At 40.4% G+C, this 13,948-nt stretch overlaps 1 protein-coding gene across 4 annotated transcripts in view; it reads left to right on the forward strand.

The window, feature by feature from the left end:
• Nucleotides 1–13,948, forward strand: part of phf14 (PHD finger protein 14) — a 172,956-nt gene that overhangs the window by 110,875 nt on the left and 48,133 nt on the right. The gene's annotated exons all lie outside the window — the stretch shown is intronic.

The following is a 13,948-nucleotide window of genomic DNA, read 5'->3' on the forward strand; positions in this document are numbered from 1 at the left end:
CAGGTGCAAGACATAATGAAGCACATTGTACTTTGATATTGCAATTTTACAGCCCGGGTGTTGGTGGAATTAACAAGCAGGGGGGAGACGTCAGCATTTGCTTCCAGCGTTTGTCGTCAATAATCTCCAACAATAACATATTGTGACGCGGATAGAGAACATTTAAATGTCATTGATTGTTAAAGCACTTTGTTGTACAATAACAATCCCTTTTTCACTTACATACAAGCAGAGGTGGGTAGTAACGCGCTACATTTACTCCGTTACATCTACTTGAGTAACTTTTGGGATAAATTGTACTTCTAAGAGTAGTTTTAATGCAACATACTTTTACTTTTACTTAAGTATATTTATAGAGAAGGAACGCTACTTTTACTCCGTTACTTTTATCTACATTCAGCTCGCTACTCGCTACTAATTTTTATCAATCTGTTAATGCACGCTTTGTGAAACGACTGGGTCGCATAGTGATGCGGGTGTGGTTCTCCCAAGGATGCAGACGGCTTCGGACACAGCTTGCAGGTACGAATATGATTTATTTAAAATATAAATCATACGGTGGATAAACAAAAAGACATGCACGTAGCACAAAAGGCAAGAAACAAAAGGACTAGCGTGGGAGCTAGCAGGCAAAATGGCATAGCGTGAAAACTAGCAGCTAAGGAACATGAAATAATCGTCGTCATCAGTTGTATGGGAACAAACTACGAAGCCAGACCGAGTGAGGCCAGAGCAAAGACTAAATAGCCCTCTGATTAGCGCCCGGGCAACAGGTGCGCGTCCCGAACACTAACCAGAGGCAGGTGCGTACAATCTGCCGTCATGGCAACAGAAACAAACTAAACTCAAGGTGCTGAAAACACGTGACACAAACATAAACAAACTCTGATCCGGGCAGCGGATCGTAACACTTTGTTTGTTTTGGTCTGTCAGACAGACCTTCAAAGTGCCTGCCTTACTGGTGACGTTTCACTTCGTTCCACCAATCAGATGCAGTCACTGGTGACGTTGGACCAATCAAACAGAGCCAGGCGGTCACATGACCTGACTTAAACAAGTTGAAAAACTTATTGGGGTGTTACCATTTGGTGGTCAATTGTACGGAATATGTACTGTACTGTGCAATCTACTAATAAAAGTTCCAATCAATCAATCAAAAGTGTGAAGGAAAAAAGATACTTTTTTTATTTCAACCGTACATCCCGTCAAAAGCCTAAAGACTGACCGCACATGAGGCTCCATCGCACCTGCGCTTTCAAAACAAGAGTCTCCGAAAGCCAGCGCAAACAAGCTAGCAAGCGACGGAGTTTGACGCCAATGTATTTCTTGTAAAGTGTATAAAAACGAATATGGAAGCTGGACAAATAAGATGCCAAAAACCCACCACTTTCATGTGGTATTAGACAGAAAGGAGGAACTTTTCTTCTCCTCCATTTGAAAACGTGGACGTTATCATCACTACTGTCTGATTACAATCAATGCAAGTCATCAGAATCAGGTAATACACCAACTTATATTCTTGTCTTCATGAAAGAAAGGAATCTATATGTGTTAAACATGCATGTATATTCATTAAAACACCTTTAACATGTAAACAAAAACAGCAAAATAAATACATATAAATTATATACTGTATATATCAATGTATATGTATGTATATATATATATATATATATATATATATATATATATATATATATATATATATATGATATGAGTGTGTATGTTACTCATCAGTTACTCAGTACTTGAGTAGTTTTTTCACAACATACTTTTTACTTTTACTCAAGAAAATATTTGGGTGACTACTCCTTACTTTTACTTGAGTAATAAATCTCTAAAGTAACAGTACTCTTACTTGAGTACAATTTCTGGCTACTCTACCCACCTCTGCATACAATGTTACTTGAAAGTAGTGTTGTCCCGATACCAAAATTATTTCAATACTTTTCGGTACTTTTCTTAGGGTACATGAAACATGTGTTTATTATTGCACGTTTTTCCTTAAATAAAATAGTGAATATACTAGAGCAGTGTTTTTCAACCTTTTTTGAGCCAAGGCACATTTTTTTCATTGAAAAAATCCGGAGGAAGAAATCATTAAAAAAAACTAAACTCAGGTGACAGTAAAAAGTCTAGGGCTGCAGCTAACGATTATTTTTCTATCGATTAATCTATAGATTATTTTTTTCGATTAATCTATAGATTATTTTTCCTTTTACCGATTTTTTTTTTATTTAAAATGAAGAGGAAAAAATAAATGTAGGCCAGTTTTTTCAAAAGGCATGGCTTTTATTTACAAAAAAAAAAGTATGGCCACTCGGTCAACATTGACAACAACATGACAAAATATTCTGTAACAATGTAAACATTTAAAACTTTTAACATTTAACAAAATTAAAAGTAGCTTATTTGCTTTTTAATGTGCAAATATAAAAGTAAACATCCAGTGCAAATCTTAATATTCTGGAATAGTATAAGCATTTCAAAAGTAAAAGTATTGCTTATTTTGCTTTAAAATGTGCAAAAATAAAGATAAACATCCAATACAAAAAAGTGCAAAACGGAAATATTCTGTAACAAGTGTAAACATTTCAACAAAAGTAAAAGTATTGCTTATTTGCTAAAATGTGCAAAAATAAAGCTAAACATCCAATACAAAAAAGTGTACAGTGTAAACATTTCAACAAAAGTAAAAGTATTGCTTATTTTGCTTAATAACACAACAATGATAGTATGATTAAAGTGAAAGTTAATTGTTGGTTTGTACATAGTATATGTAACTGTTAATGTTGTAAAAGGTATTTGCACAACTAATTAACGTTAGCGTTTGTGACACGTCTTGTGCCGTGGGGTTCTTTCAGGACCGACAGACTGAACGCCAGACGGCTTTGCCAGGTTTACAATCTTTTAATTTTACACAAAGTCTTTTCTCTTCCAACTGCGCGGATCGCGCACCTGGGCACGATTGCGGCGTCGCTCCCGGCGCGCCCCGCCTCGCCGCTCGCTCGCCGCCGCCGCCTCTCCACAGCGTTAAAGAGGAGCGAGTCTTTGTAAACACTGAACAGGCACGCCAAACGCGCCTCTCAGAGCGAAACGGTGCTTTAGTTTATGAATTTACAACGCAGATACAAATGACACATTCATGTTTTTGTGTAATGATGACAACGTATACTCACGCGGACGATTGACTTGTTGATGGTGATGGCAAGAACGCTGTCGGGGGTTTTCTTTTCAAATGTTCGTTCATAGCCGTTGTGCTGCTATGATAGGCCATTTCCGATACAACAACATTATTAGGCCGTTTATTGAAATACTCCCACACTTTTGACGACTTTTGGCGTGCTTTTTTCCCCTCGCTCGCATCGTCTGCTTTGCGCTCCGCCATGACAGTAAAGTAGTGTGACGTAAATATGCGACGCGCCGACGCACAAAAACGGCGTCGACGTATTTACGTAACCGATGACGTCGACTACGTCGACGCGTCGTTTCAGCCTTAAAAAAGTCGTTGTCGCAATTGTTGGGTATGACTTTAAACCATAACCAAGCATGCATCAATATAGCTCTTGTCTCAAAGTAGGTGTACTGTCACCGCCTGTCACATCACACTCTGACTTATTTTGAGTTGTTTGCTGTTTTCTTGTGTGTAGTGTTTTAGTTCTTGTCTTGCGCTCCTATTTTGGTGGCTTTGAGCGATATTTCCCGCATCTACTTTGCTTTAGCACTCAAGAATATTTCAGTTTGTTTTTATTGTTGATTGTAATGTCATGTTCGGATGTACATTGTAGACGCCGTCTTTGCTCCGCAGTAAGTCTTTGCTGTCGTCCAGCATTCTGTTTTTGTTTCCTTTGTAGCCAGTTCAGTTTTAGTTTTGTTCTGCATAGCCTTCCCTAAGCTTCAATGCCTTTTCTTAGAGGCACTCACCTTTTGTTTATTTTTGGTTTAAGCATTAGTTACATTTTTACCTGCACACTGCCTCCCGCTGTTTCCGACATCTACAAAGCAAGTAGCTACCAGCTGCCACCTACTGATATGGAAGAGTATTACACGGTTACTCTGCCGAGCTCTAGACAGCACCGACACTCAACAACAACACATCATTTGCAGACTATAATAAAAAATATTTTTAACCCAAATAGATTAAATTACGTAATCTCTAGTGTGCCGCAGCACAGTGGTTGAAAACACTGTACTAGACTACTTGTCTTTTAGTAGTAAGTAAACAAACAAAGACTTCTTATTAGTCTGCTGACCTATGCAGTAACATATTGTGTCATTTATACACCTATTATTTTGTACACATTATGAGGGACAAACTGTAAAAAGGGATTATTAATCTACTTGTTCATTTACTGTTAATATCTGATTACTTTCTAGTTTAACATGTTCTATCTACACTTCTGTTAAAATGTAATAATCACTTATTCTTCTCTTATTTGATACTTTACATTAGTTTGGGATGATACCACACATTTAGGTATGGATCTTGTCTTGTGCTCCTATTTTGGTGGCTTTTTCTCTTTTTTTGGTATTTTCCTGTAGCAGTTTCATGTCTTCCTTTGAGCGATATTTCCCGCATCTACTTTGTTTTAGCACTCAAGAATATTTCAGTTTGTTTTTATTGTTGATTGTAATGTCATGTTCGGATGTGCTTTGTGGACGCCGTCTTTGCTCCACAGTAAGTCTTTGCTGTCGTCCAGCATTCTGTTTTTGTTTCCTTTGTAGCCAGTTCAGTTTTAGTTTGGTTCTGCATAGCCTTCCCTAAGCTTCAATGCCTTTTCTTAGGGGCACTCACCTTTTGTTTATTTTTGGTGTAAGCATTAGTTACCTTTTTACCTGCACGCTGCCTCCCGCTGTTTCCGACATCTACAAAGCAATTAGCTACCGGCTGCCACCTACTGATATGGAATAGTATTACACGGTTACTCTGCCGAGCTCTAGACAGCACCGACACTCAACAACAACACATCATTTGCAGACTATAATAAAAAATATTTTTAACCCAAATAGATTAAATTACATAATCTCCCACGGCACACTAGTGTGCCACGGCACAGTGGTTGAAAAACACTGTACTAGACTACTTGTCTTTTAGTAGTAAGTAAACAAACAAAGACTTCTTATTAGTCTGCTGACCTATGCAGTAACATATTATGTCATTTATACACCTATTATTTTGTACACATTATGAGGGACAAACTGTAAAAAGGGATTATTAATCTACTTGCTCATTTACTGTTAATATCTGCTTATTTTCTCTTTTAACATGTTCTATCTACACTTCTGTTAAAATGTAATAATCACTTATTCTTCTCTTATTTGATACTTTACATTAGTTTGGGATGATACCACACATTTAGGTATGGATCTTGTCTTGTGCTCCTATTTTGGTGGCTTTTTCTCTTTTTTTGGTATTTTCCTGTAGCAGTTTCATGTCTTCCTTTGAGCGATATTTCCCGCATATACTTTGTTTTAGCACTCAAGAATATTTCAGTTTGTTTTTATTGTTGATTGTAATGTCATGTTCGGATGTACATTGTCTTTGCTCCACAGTAAGTCTTTGCTGTCGTCCAGCATTCTGTTTTTGTTTCCTTTGTAGCCAGTTCAGTTTTAGTTTTGTTCTGCATAGCCTTCCCTAAGCCTTTTCTTAGGGGAACTCACCTTTTGTTTATTTTTGGTTTAAGCATTAGTTACCTTTTTACCTGCACACTGCCTCCCGCTGTTTTCGACATCTACAAAGCAATTAGCTACCTGCTGCCACCTACTGATATGGAAGAGTATTACACGGTTACTCTGCCGAGCTCTAGACAGCACCGACACTCAACAACAACACATCATTTGCAGACTATAATAAAAAATATTTTTAACCCAAATAGATTAAATTACATAATCACACTAGTGTGCCGCGGCACAGTGGTTGAAAAACACTGTACTAGACTACTTGTCTTTTAGTAGTAAGTAAACAAACAAAGACTTCTTATTAGTCTGCTGACGTATGCAGTAACATATTATGTCATTTATACACCTATTATTTTGTACACATTATGAGGGACAAACTGTAAAAAGGGATTATTAATCTACTTGTTCATTTACTGTTAATATCTGATTACTTTTTATTTTAACATGTTCTATCTACACTTCTGTTAAAATGTAATAATCACTTATTCTTCTCTTATTTGATACTTTACATTAGTTTGGGATGATACCACACATTTAGGTATGGATCTTGTCTTGTGCTCCTATTTTGGTGGCTTTTTCTCTTTTTTTGGTATTTTCCTGTAGCAGTTTCATGTCTTCCTTTGAGCGATATTTCCCGCATCTACTTTGTTTTAGCACTCAAGAATATTTCAGTTTGTTTTTATTGTTGATTGTAATGTCATGTTCGGATGCGCTTTGTGGACGCCGTCTTTGCTCCGCAGTAAGTCTTTGCTGTCGTCCAGCATTCTGTTTTTGTTTCCTTTGTAGCCAGTTCAGTTTTAGTTTTGTTCTGCATAGCCTTCCCTAAGCTTCAATGCCTTTTCTTAGGGGCACTCACCTTTTATTTATTTTTGGTTTAAGCATTAGACACAATTTTACCTGCACACTGCCTCCCGCTGTTTCCGACATCTACAAAGCAATTAGCACCGGCTGCCACCTACTGATATGGAAGAGTATTACAGGGTTACTCTGCCGAGCTCTAGACAGCACCGACACTCAACAACAACACATTTGCAGACTATAAGTACTAGTTTGCAAAAAATATTTTTAACCCAAATAGGTGAAATTAGATCATCTCCCACGGCACACCAGACTGTATCTCACGGCACACTAGAGTGCCGCGGCACAGTGGTTGAAAAACACTGCTGTAGATACCGCGGTTTCAAAACCCTCACAATGATCGTGTGACGGTGCTAAACGCAAACCTGGTAAGTGTTGTTTTTTTCTGGCACTTTTGCCTGGGCCGGTCTGAAAATAAACGACATCTGTCAAACATCTTGTCTGCGGCAAGGTGGGGGGGGCGTGGAACGCTGTGACGGGGAGTAAAAGAGGAAGCATTCGGGAGAAGTGTGTTCGTAGTAGATAAGAGAAATTGTTTCATTCAAACATTTCATCAAAATCCGTCCATAACTGTTTGAGTTATGTACTAAACAAACAAAGAAACCCCGGCGAAAACATAACCTCTTTGGCCTCGGTAATACATTCTGTGTACTGAAAAGCAACCATCTTCATCTGGAGCGTTTCCACGGCAACATTGCGGACATTGCACACCGCGGGAAATACGAGTAATATGAGGAGCTACTTGATACACCATCACCCGGAAAATATATTTGAAGCCAGCGAGGCTTAACATGTATTTGTGATATCTTTTAATCAGGGGAGCTACTTTTCATTATATACAGGTAAAAGCCAGTAAATTAGAATATTTTGAAAAACTTGATTTATTTCAGTAATTGCATTCAAAAGGTGTAACTTGTACATTATATTTATTCATTGCACACAGACTGATGCATTCAAATGTTTATTTCATTTAATTTTGATGATTTGAAGTGGCAACAAATGAAAATCCAAAATTCCGTGTGTCACAAAATTAGAATATTGTGTAAGGGTTACATTTTGAAGACACCTGGTGCCACAAACTAATCAGCTGATTAACTCAAAACACCTGCAAAGGGCTTTAAATGGTCTCTCAGTCCAGTTCTGAAGCCTACACAAACATGGGGAAGACTTCAGATTTGACAGCTGTCCAAAAGGCAACCATCGACACATTGCACAAGGAGGGAAAGACACAAAAGGTTATTGCTGAAGAGGCTGGCTGTTCTCAGAGCTCTGTGTCCAAACACATTAATGGAGAGGCAAAGGGAAGGAAAAACTGTGGTCAGAAAAAGTGTACAAGCGATAGGGATCACCGCGCCCTGGTCAAGATTGTGAAAAAAAACCCATTCAAAAATGTGGGGGAGATTCAGAAGGAGTGGACAGCTGCTGGAGTCAGTGCTTCAAGATCCACCACCAAGAGACGCTTGAAAGACATGGGTTTCAACTGCCGCATACCTCGTGTCAAGCCACTGTTGACCAAGAAACAGCGCGCAAAGCGTCTCACCTGGGCTAAGGAAAAAAAGAGCTGGACTGCTGCTGAGTGGTCCAAAGTCATGTTTTCTGACGAAAGCTAATTTTGCATTTCCTTTGGAAATCGAGGTCCCAGAGTCTGGAGGAAGACAGGAGAGGCACAGGATCCACGTTGCCTGAAGTCTAGTGTAAAGTTTCCACCATCAGTGATGGTTTGGGGTGCCATGTCATCTGCTGGTGTCGGTCCACTCTGTTTCCTGAGATCCAGGGTCAACGCAGCCCCCTACCAGCAAGTTTTAGAGCACTTCATGCTTCCTGCTGCTGACCTGCTCTATGGAGATGGAGATTTCAAGTTCCAACAGGACTTGGCGCCTGCACACAGCGCAAAATCTACCCGTGCCTGGTTTACGGACCATGGTATTTCTGTTCTAAATTGGCCCGCCAACTCCCCTGACCTTAGCCCCATAGAAAATCTGTGGGGTATTGTGAAAAGGAAGATGCAGAATGCCAGACCCAAAAACGCAGAAGAGTTGAAGGCCACTATCAGAGCAACCTGGGCTCTCATAACACCTGAGCAGTGCCAGAAACTCATCGACTCCATGCCACGCCGCATTAACGCAGTAATTGAGGCAAAAGGAGCTCCAACCAAGTATTGAGTATTGTACATGCTCATATTTTTCATTTTCATACTTTTCAGTTGGCCAACATTTCTAAAAATCCCTTTTTTGTATTAGCCTTAAGTAATATTCTAATTTTGTGACACACGGAATTTTGGATTTTCATTTGTTGCCACTTCAAATCATCAAAATTAAATGAAATAAACATTTGAATGCATCAGTCTGTGTGCAATGAATAAATATAATGTACAAGTTTCACCTTTTGAATGCAATTACTGAAATAAATCAAGTTTTTCAAAATATTCTAATTTACTGGCTTTTACCTGTATATCATTTATATTCATTTATTTATGAAAGAGAGGTTAACAAGTTAAAGGTGTTTAATGATAATACAAGCATGTTTAACATTTCTTTCTTTCATGAAGACAAGAATATAAGTTGGTATGATTGTGATGACTTGTATTGATTGTAATCAGACAGTAGTGATGATAACCTCCGCATTTTCAAATGGAGGAGAAAAAAAGTCCTCCTTTCTGTCCAATACCACATGAAAGTTTGTCCAGCTTCCATACTCCTTTTTATACACTTTACAAGAAATACATTGGCGGCAAACTCCCTAGCTTTCTGAGTCTTATTTTGTTAGCGCAGGCAGGATGAAGCAGCGCTTTTATTGTGAAGGCAGGTACCGGTACTGTGCCGTCGGTCTTTAGAGTTTTGACGGCAGGTTGAAATAAAAAAAAAAGTGTTTCTCGCCTTCCTGTTGGTAATTATTTCTTAATAGTGAGCTCACAACCATAGACATGTTCTAAGGCAGGGGTCGGCAACCCGCGGCTCCGGAGCCGCATGCGGCTCTTTGACCACTCTGATGCGGCTCAGCTGCATTCTTGCCAACCCTCCCGATTTTTCCGGGAGACTTCCGGATTTCACTGCCTCTCCCAGGGCAAACATTCTCCGATTTTCACCCGGACAACAAAATTGAGGGCGTGCCGTGATGGCACTGCATTTTGCGTCCTCTACAACCTGTCGTCGCGTCCGCTTTTTCACCTAAGAAACAGCGTGCCGGCCTAGTCACATTTTGTATGCGGCGTCTGCTCACACACTAAGTGACAGCAAGGCATACCGTATTTTCCGCACCATAAGCCGCCCTGGGTTAAAAGCCGCGCCTTCAATGAACGGCATATTTCAAAACTTTGTCCACCTATAAGCCGCCCCGTGTTATAAGCCGCATCTAACTGCGCTAAAGGAATGTCAAAAAAACAGTCAAATAGGTCAGTCAAACTTTAATAATATATTAAAAACCAGCGTGATGTGGGCGCGCATGGAGTCGTATATCAACATGGACGGAGCTGCGTGAAAAAAGCCACCCGGCCTCTTCGCGTAAACTTAAACTTACCTTAACCACTCGCTCATCTTTTCTTCATCCATCCATCCCTTCGAGTTAGCTTTTATGATGACGCCGGCTGGAAAGGTCTCTTTTGGCAAGGTCTTCCTTTTGAATATCACCATGGGTGGAAGTTTCTGGCCATTAGCATGGCAAGCTAGAACCACAGTGAAGGATGACTTCTCATTCCCTGTGGTGCGAATATTCACCGTACGTGCTCCCGTTGTATCCACAGTGCGGTTCACAGGAATATCAAAAGTCAGTGGAACCTCGTCCATGTTGATAATGTTCTCTGGCCGGATCTTTTTTTCAGCTATCTTGTTTTTACAATATGCACGGAAAGTAGCCAGCTTTTCTTGAAAGTCTTCAGGCAGTTGCTGTGAAATAGTAGTCCGTGTGCGGATGGAGAGATTGCGTCTTTTCATGAACCGGATCCCTGTCGCTTAGTAGGAGCCATTTTGTGGTCTTTACAGATGTAAACACACAAAGGAAATGAAACGTAATATCCGCGCGCTTCTTCTTCTTCTACGCGGGCGGGTGGTTGCTTACAGTAGAAGAAGAAGCGCTTCCTGTTCTATGGGGGCGGGTGCTTACCTTGGCGGTTGCTTGCCGTAGAAGAAGAAGCACTTCCTCTTCTACGGGGAAAAAAGATGGCGGCTGTTTACCGTAGTTGCGAGACCGAAACTTTATGAAAATGAATCTTAATATTAATCCATATATAAAGCGCACCGGGTTATAAGCCGCACTGTCAGCTTTTGAGTAAATTTGTGGTTTTTAGGTGCGGCTAATAGTGCGGAAAATACGGTACTTGTTCAACAGCCATACAGATCACACTGACGGTGGCCGTATAAACAACTATAACACTCTTACTAATATGCGCCGCACTTTCAACCCACACCAAACAAGAATGACAATCACATTTCGGGAGAACATCCACACCGTACCACAACATAAACACAACAGAACAAATACCCAGAATCCCATGCATCCCTAACTCTTCCGGGCTACATTACACACCCTGCTACCACCAAACCCCGCCCACCTCAATCTACGCACGGGGGGTGGGGGGGTGTTGTTGATGTGTGGGGGGGGCAGGGTTGGGGTGGCGGGCTTTGGTGGTAGCGGGGGTGTATAAAGTAGCCCGGAAGAGTTAGAATTGCATGGGATTCTGGGTATTTGTTCTGTTGTGTTACGGTGCGGATGTTCTCCCGAAATGTGTTTGTCATTCTTGTTTGGTGTGGATTCACAGTGTGGCGCATATTAGTAAGAGTGTTAAAGTTGTTTATATCGCCACCCTCAGTGTGTTCTGTATGGCTGTTAACCAAGTATGCGTGGCATTCACTTATGTGTGTCTGCAGAAGCCTCATATAACACGTAACTGGGCTGGCAAGCTGTTTGTTCAAGCCGTAGAGGTCGCTAAAGATAGTGACATCACGGCACGCCCTTATTATTGTTGTTTGGGTGAAAATCAGCATACATTCGAGAGAATAGTTTCCCTGAAATTCGGGAGTCTACCGGAAAAATCGGGAGGGTTGACAAGTGTGACGCTGTCAAGTGCCCTTCATATAAAACTCGCTGGCCGCACTAACAATACATTTCCATATTAAGGTGCGGGCCGCGTGTCTGAGAGCCCTGGTTTATACATAGCACAAAGCAAAAAAAAACTTTGTATGTAGTGTTATTTCATTTTAAATTTCAAAAGAGTTTTGTGGCTCCCATTGTTTTCTTTAATTTGTGGAAACGGGTCAAAATGGCTCTTTGACTGGTAAAGGTTGCCGACCCCTGTTCTAAGGGGACGCAGCATGGAGCACTACTGCCTACTGGCGCTGACGAGACGCGGGGCCGCCATCTTGGAGTGGTGATCCGCTCCACTCAGTGCAATTCATTTGACAGGAGCAATGACATTTAATTCATCTTACCTCACTGAATACCACTGATTTTCACCCGCTTTTTTCTCATACGTGTAGCTATGATAAAGGACACATGTTTTATTATTCACAGTTTGCATAGAATATTCTTATATGCTATACAGGTAAAAGCCAGTAAATTTGAATATTTTGAAAAACTTGATTTATTTCAGTAATTGCATTCAAAAGGTGTAACTTGTACATTATATTTATTCATTGCACACAGACTGATGCATTCAAATGTTTATTTCATTTAATTTTGATGATTTGAAGTGGCAACAAATGAAAATCCAAAATTCCGTGTGTCACAAAATTAGAATATTACTTAAGGCTAATACAAAAAAGGGATTTTTAGAAATGTTGGCCAACTGAAAAGTATGAAAATGAAAAATATGAGCATGTACAATACTCAATACTTGGTTGGAGCTCCTTTTGCCTCAATTACTGCGTTAATGCGGCGTGGCATGGAGTCGATGAGTTTCTGGCACTGCTCAGGTGTTATGAGAGCCCAGGTTGCTCTGATAGTGGCCTTCAACTCTTCTGCGTTTTTGGGTCTGGCATTCTGCATCTTCCTTTTCACAATACCCCACAGATTTTCTATGGGGCTAAGGTCAGGGGAGTTGGCGGGCCAATTTAGAACAGAAATACCATGGTCCGTAAACCAGGCACGGGTAGATTTTGCGCTGTGTGCAGGCGCCAAGTCCTGTTGGAACTTGAAATCTCCATCTCCATAGAGCAGGTCAGCAGCAGGAAGCATGAAGTGCTCTAAAACTTGCTGGTAGACGGCTGCGTTGACCCTGGATCTCAGGAAACAGAGTGGACCGACACCAGCAGATGACATGGCACCCCAAACCATCACCCAACCATGCAAATTTTGCATTTCCTTTGGAAATCGAGGTCCCAGAGTCTGGAGGAAGACAGGAGAGGCACAGGATCCACGTTGCCTGAAGTCTAGTGTAAAGTTTCCACCATCAGTGATGGTTTGGGGTGCCATGTCATCTGCTGGTGTCGGTCCACTCTGTTTCCTGAGATCCAGGGTCAACGCAGCCGTCTACCAGCAAGTTTTAGAGCACTTCATGCTTCCTGCTGCTGACCTGCTCTATGGAGATGGAGATTTCAAGTTCCAACAGGACTTGGCGCCTGCACACAGCGCAAAATATACCCGTGCCTGGTTTACGGACCATGGTATTTCTGTTCTAAATTGGCCCGCCAACTCCCCTGACCTTAGCCCCATAGAAAATCTGTGGGGTATTGTGAAAAGGAAGATGCAGAATGCCAGACCCAAAAACGCAGAAGAGTTGAAGGCCACTATCAGAGCAACCTGGGCTCTCATAACACCTGAGCAGTGCCAGAAACTCATCCACTCCATGCCACGCCGCATTAACGCAGTAATTGAGGCAAAAGGAGCTGCAACCAAGTATTGAGTATTGTACATGCTCATATTTTTCATTTTCATACTTTTCAGTTGGCCAACATTTCTAAAAATCCCTTTTTTGTATTAGCCTTAAGTAATATTCTAATTTTGTGACACACGGAATTTTGGATTTTCATTTGTTGCCACTTCAAATCATCAAAATTAAATGAAATAAACATTTGAATGCATCAGTCTGTGTGCAATGAATAAATATAATGTACAAGTTACACCTTTTGAATGCAATTACTGAAATAAATCAAGTTTTTCAAAATATTCTAATTTACTGGCTTTTACCTGTAAGTGACCAGGCGTCCCAGATCAAAACTTGGAATATAATCCCAGAGAAGGGTCAGCTATTTTTAAATTGAATATGATTAGGTTATATATACATGCTACATAAACAATGTATGAATACATTAGATATCTATATGTCTTATAGACTGTATCTCTGTTGCTGCAGCAGCAGAGTTTATTCTGTCTTGACACTTTGTATTGATATTTTCTATTACATTCTTCCCTTAAATGATCATGTTTAAACTGATTGTTTTATATGTATTTTTGATGTATGTCGCTTTGGATAAAAGCG

This window comes from Nerophis lumbriciformis, linkage group LG21, assembly GCF_033978685.3.
Source record: "Nerophis lumbriciformis linkage group LG21, RoL_Nlum_v2.1, whole genome shotgun sequence".
NCBI classification, from domain to species: Eukaryota; Metazoa; Chordata; class Actinopteri; order Syngnathiformes; family Syngnathidae; genus Nerophis; species Nerophis lumbriciformis.